Source organism: Myodes glareolus, chromosome 7, assembly GCF_982192425.1.
Source record: "Myodes glareolus chromosome 7, mMyoGla1.1, whole genome shotgun sequence".
NCBI lineage: Eukaryota > Metazoa > Chordata > Mammalia > Rodentia > Cricetidae > Myodes > Myodes glareolus.
Window position 1 is genome coordinate 6,561,218 of NC_142032.1, and position 5,660 is coordinate 6,566,877.

General features: G+C 49.6%; 1 long non-coding RNA gene across 1 annotated transcript; it reads left to right on the forward strand.

Annotated features, from left to right (window-relative positions):
* The first annotated feature begins 445 nt into the window (after positions 1 to 445).
* On the forward strand, positions 446 to 2,604 carry LOC148121287 (uncharacterized). The gene is made up of 3 exons (XR_015738237.1): positions 446 to 711; positions 1,636 to 1,769; positions 2,257 to 2,604. It is a non-coding gene; the product is annotated as an uncharacterized LOC148121287 (long non-coding RNA).
* Positions 2,605 to 5,660: the final 3,056 nt, after the last annotated feature.

The window sequence follows — 5,660 nt, forward strand, 5'->3', positions numbered from 1 at the left end:
GGCACCCAAAAGCTCTTTGCATTATATGTCCTATAGAGTTAAATATCTTTATGGAACTCACAAACACAAAAGTTCAAGCAGATCTGACAAAATGACACTGTCACAGACTTTGATTCTGAGTATTTCCAACCACCACTCAATCACTCTGGAGCTGGTGGTGACATGGTTGAGTTAGAAAGAAAGGCTGCATTGGGAAAGATCTGGGAATGATGAGCGAGGAAGCAGAGATTGCGCTCATGTCTCATCACGCCTTGGAAGGAGCTGTTGAACTCGGTGGCTGCACTGCGCATCTCAGATCTTTAGAACGGAGAGGCTGATGTCCCTGCCTATCTGGATGGGTCGTGGGTCAGCAGGGAGCCTCATGGCCTGGCAAATAGGGAAGAGGTCAGCGGAGTTACCCAATAAGCCATAAGAACAAATCAATCTAGACCGTTTGTGGTTCCAAAAGCTAGCAGGAACTTGCCGCACACTCCTTCTTAGGCGCGGTTGGGCAATGGTCGGGAATGAGGGCAGGGAACCTTGAATTTTTCCTGTCCACAAGCAGCTGTAAGCCAAGAGTTAGCAGCTCCCGTGCCTTAACCTTGTGTCTTTTCTCAGCTCGATTCATCTTTGCGGGCAGGAGCTGCATGACGTGGGAGCAGTTGCTCAAGAAGGGAGCCTCATTGGCTTTCGGCTGGAGGAGGCCATAGGGCTGGGAGTCAAGGTCTCTTGGTGAGTGTAAGAGCCGAATGGGCTTTGGACCTCATGGCAATCAGATCAGTCACTTGAGCAAGAGAGGAAGAAGGAGGACAGCCAATGGCTGGGCTCTGGGAGGGGGTGGCCCCAGCAGGGAGTGTGCAGTGCACAAATGGTAAGAACGCACTGGGTGCAGATGGAGAAGCAGGGACAGAAAGGCCCGAGCTCTTGTCTGCTCCTCCATCCTTCTAATCACTTGAAGTTGAAGTTCACGTTCAATGGACCTTCCCTCGTGGAAAGGCCATCTTAAACACTATACTCGGTTTCTGGACTGAGGTATCAGGATCATCTGCAAGGAGTGAAGGAGCATGGGTTAGCAAAGATTATCTCAGTGGGCATTCACACTTGAAAAAAGCCTGGGAGGTCGTTTAGATGAACATTTGCTGCTGTTGATCCAGAAACATCACTAGAGGGAAAGGACTTTCCCAAGGACACAGGGTTTACAATGGCCCTGGATCTTTCACCCGAGGTCAGAAGATTGACACCAGGCCTGTTAAGGATTTCCTATGGACATCAGCTCCTCCTGGAATCCTTACCCCAGAGCTCTGCATTCATTGCCTGCTTCTGAATCCACCTTCAACCCACCAAGGGCACACCTAATCACAGAACAGCACAACTGTCCTGCGTTAAAAATATAACCAGTGTGCAGGCAGTGCCAGCCTACACACGCGCGCGCGCGCACGCGCGCGCACACACACACACACACACACACACACACACACACACACACACACACACTACATGGAATGGGGGGAGGATAGAAGAGGAGAGAAGAGAAAGGAACCAGAAAAACATATCCCATTTTTAGGAAACAACTGGAAGCCCAAGCGGGATACTTGGCATGTGCTAAGTGATACTGTAAGCTGTGGAGAGACGGACTTGTCTTATCTGTACACTCAGGGTCGAACATGGAATCCAGCACGCCACGGGGCTTAGGCAAAAATCTCTTGAGGAAAATGGATGAGCACCGCAGGAGCCACGGGGTGATCCTCAGAACATCGCAGGAGTCCAGAGGAGGCAGAGTCTGAGCCTCTGTGAGTCCTGTGCTAATCTGTCCAGTGGATTTAGGTCAGGCTTCCTTCTAGATGGCAGAGATACCAGAGTGAGCAGAAAAATGAATGAGTGCTTGCTTACTGCTAAGAAGTGGACGTCCTGGTGGAGGGACAGAAACGAACTAGACCTCTGTGCCATTTTATGGTGCAACTCATGAGTGATTCATGGTGATTTGTATAGCTGAGGAAAATGAAGACAGACGAGATGAGAGAGGCTGGGTGAGAATGGGTAGGAGGAAGGGGAGACACACTGGGCAAGATGTGTAGGAGGAGGGGGGAGACAGACTGGGTGAGAGGGGGTAGGAGGAAGGGAAGATGAGAGAGACTGGGTGAGAGTAGGCACTTTAGATGAAGAGGTCACGACAGCTTCCTTATGAAGGGGATTAGTTGCTCTGTAGCAAACCTCAGCACCAGGATTCTCCTCAAGTCTCCCCCAACTCACTGATCCTAAATATTCTTGTCCTGGCAGATTTTGTGTGTCAACTTGACAAAAGCTAGAGTCATTGGAGAGGAAGGAGCCTCAGTTGAGGAAATGCCTCCATGAGATCCAGCTGAAAGGCATTTTCTCACTTAGTGATTAATGGAGGAGGGCCCAGCCCATGGCAGGTGATGCCATCCCTGGGCTGATGATCCTGGGTTCTATAAGAAGGTGGGTTGAGCAAGCCAGGGGAAGCAAGCCAGTAAGCAGCACCCCTCCATGGCCTCCACATCGGCTCCTGCCTCCAGGTCCCTGCCCAGTTTGAGTTCCTGTCCTGAGTTCCATCAGTGGTGAGCAGCAATGTGGGAGTGTGAGCCAAATAAACCCTTTCCTCACCAACTTGCGCTTTGGCCGTGGAGTTTTGCTGCAGCAATAGAAACCCCAACTAAGACAATTGTTTCCCTTTGTTTGTTCACAGACACTCTAGGAGGAACATTTACTGGTGGGTGCCATGTGAGGAGTGGGGACAAAGGGAGATGTCAGTGAATTCACACTTGGTGATAGACATGGCCAGGTGACCCGGGACTCTGATTATTATTTAAACTACTTAGTCTGTAGCTTTTTAAGACTTTACTCAATAGTCCCCAACTTCAGGAGTCCAGTCTCTAGAGGTCAGTAGCTTTCAGGCAGGGTCATTGGAAAGATGTCTCAGTGGTGGAGAACCTCTGCTTGTTGTTCCTGCAGAGGGTCTAGATTTGGTCCCCAGAAGGCAGTTCACAGCCATCCAAATCTCCGGATATACAGACATTCATGTGAGCAGTACACTCATACACATACATGCTAAAAGTGGTTAGAAGGAGGATGTTCACCCATGTTGCACCCTGGCCTTTGAGAGACTCCCTGGAAACTTCCTTGTCAGGCAGCCAAACTGTCACCCACTTAGGACCATGGGGAGCCCTAATTAGGTGAATTAATCTAAAAGCATGTGTTAACTGTGAGGAACCATCTGAGCACCCGTTAGTATGATGTCTATAACCTTGTCTAACTGTGAGATTCTGTGGTTCTGGGGCAAACATCAGCAAGCTGAAGCTCTTTGACCAGGTCCATCTCACGCTCATACAACGCTCTAATTTCATTTTTTAAAAGCTTTACCTAGACACAGTCACACTCACTCATGCACCACTTGGGGCAGCTTTCACATTGCTTGACAGACTGAGTAGTCACGAGAAAGACTGTGGTCCACAGTGCCTGGAATATTTCTCTGGGGTCTTTGCATCAAAGTTTACCAAACCACATTAGAGTAGTTTAGAGCCTTTGTTATTGTTTAAAAATTAATTTTTTTCAGTTTTAAGTGTGTGTTTGTATGAGAGAGAGAGAGAGAGAGAGAGAGAGAGAGAGAGAGAGAGAGAGAGAGTTATGTGTACATGAGTGTAGGTGCATGCAGAGGCCAGAGGAGACTGTCAGATCCTCCAGGACTGGAGTAGGCAGTAGTGAGTCACCTGATGTGGGTTCTGGGAAGAGATATTCAGTCTCTGGGAGAGCGGTATGCACCTTTAGCCCTGGATCTCTCTCTTCAGTCACAACTTTGGGGCAGACATTCCTCTAATACCTCCGTGAAGGAGGAAGGAAGGTTCTATTAGCCTCATTTATAGAACAATGAACGTAAGTCCCTGTGAGATGTGCTTAGATCAAAGACACAGCATGAGTTTTCATTATTCAGGGCTCCCCGAGCCACTGATACATAGGTCTTCAAAGTTGAATATTTGAGCAAGGCAGGGGTGATGATAAATGCTTGTAAGCCCAGTACTCAGGAGCCAGAGGCGGGAGGATTGCTATGAATTTGAGCCAGCTAGTGCTGCATAACGAGACTCTACTTCAAAAGCAAAAACAAACTCCAGTAGAGGATTTATGTTCCATGCAGAAGAAATTTAATTTCTCTTAGAACAAAAAGTTCACATCAAATATTTAAAAGAAAAGTGAGAAGTTAAGAGTTGGTTTCATGAGAAAGAGCCTGGAGGTCCCCTGTTATTGGTGAAGTTCAGGTGCATTAAGCAGCAAATCTTCAATAGTTTGGAGCTCCAGAGACACAAACATCAAAGAGAAGCTGAGAACTGCTCACTGTGAGGGATGCTTATGCAAGTGCAAGGTGGAGGTGCACACGGACCACAGGGCAGGCACACACGGACCGCAGAGCAGGTGCACACGGACCACAGGGCAGGTGCACACGGACCACAGAGCAGGCGCACAAGGACCACAGAGCAGGCAGACGTGGACCACAGAGCAGGCGCACACGGACCACAGGGCAGGCGCACATGAACCACAGAGCAGGAAAGGTGAGCATGGACCACAGAGCAGGTGCACATGGACCACAGGGCAGGTGCACACAGACCACAGAGCAGGCGCACACGGACCACAGGGCAGGCGCACATGGACCACAGGGCAGGCGCTCATGGACCACAGGGCAGGCGCACATGGACTACATGGCAGGCGCGCATGGACCACAGGGCAGGAGCATATGGACCACAGAGCAGGTGAGACTCCAAGGAACAGAGACAGAGGAAGGAGAGGCCATGCAGGAGCGGTCCCAGCCTGCAGCACAGTTATCATACCATGTCCGATAGCATGACGGTGAACGTGTGTGCCCGCATGTGCACGTGCATGAATACAGGGAAGAGCTGACTCCTTTCCGATGCTCAGCCATGGAACAGGACTAGCTTGAGTGGAATGCTGGGGTGGACCCAAAGGACAGTGCCATGAGGCCGTCATTCAGCTGTGCTCCTGTAGCAGATGACCTGAGGAGAGTGGCGCCTCTTGTGGCTGCTGTGGCACCCATAGTCTACCTGTGCATTATAGACTATGTTCTGTGCTAGGGCTGGAGACTACAGAGATATGAGGGCCATTGCTCCTATCTCCAGGGAGCTTGTGCTCTATTTGGGAATACCAAACCGGGGCACCTGAGCAGGCAGAGGTGTTGATTGAAGGCGAAGGCAATAATTAAAAGGGGTGGGCTATGGTGCGGTCAGATAATAGGAACAAGGTATTCTAGGACCCCAAGAGGAAAGCTTGAGATGTTCCCATCTGGCATTAGGACAGGTGTGTGTGTGTGTGTGTGTGTGTGTGTGTGTGTGTGTGTGTGTTCTGCATCATTTAAGGCTTTCCTGTGCCCATGACTTGCCTCTACCCCTTTGGCTCTAATTGAGTCTTTCAGTAGCATCCTGCAAGCCACACTCAGTGACATTTTATTAGCTAGCATCTGACTATAAACACGCCTATGGTATTGAAGAGCTATGGTCACTAATGAGTCACTAAAAGCATTCTACAGAAGTGTGTGTGGCCTCTTGTGGAACACTTCCTCCTCTCCCTTCCCACTGTAACCCAAATTGAGTTTAGGGCCTGGTACATTCTCTACCACAGCTCTCCTTTCGCCTTTTCTGAATTATGAGGGAGAGCTTCAT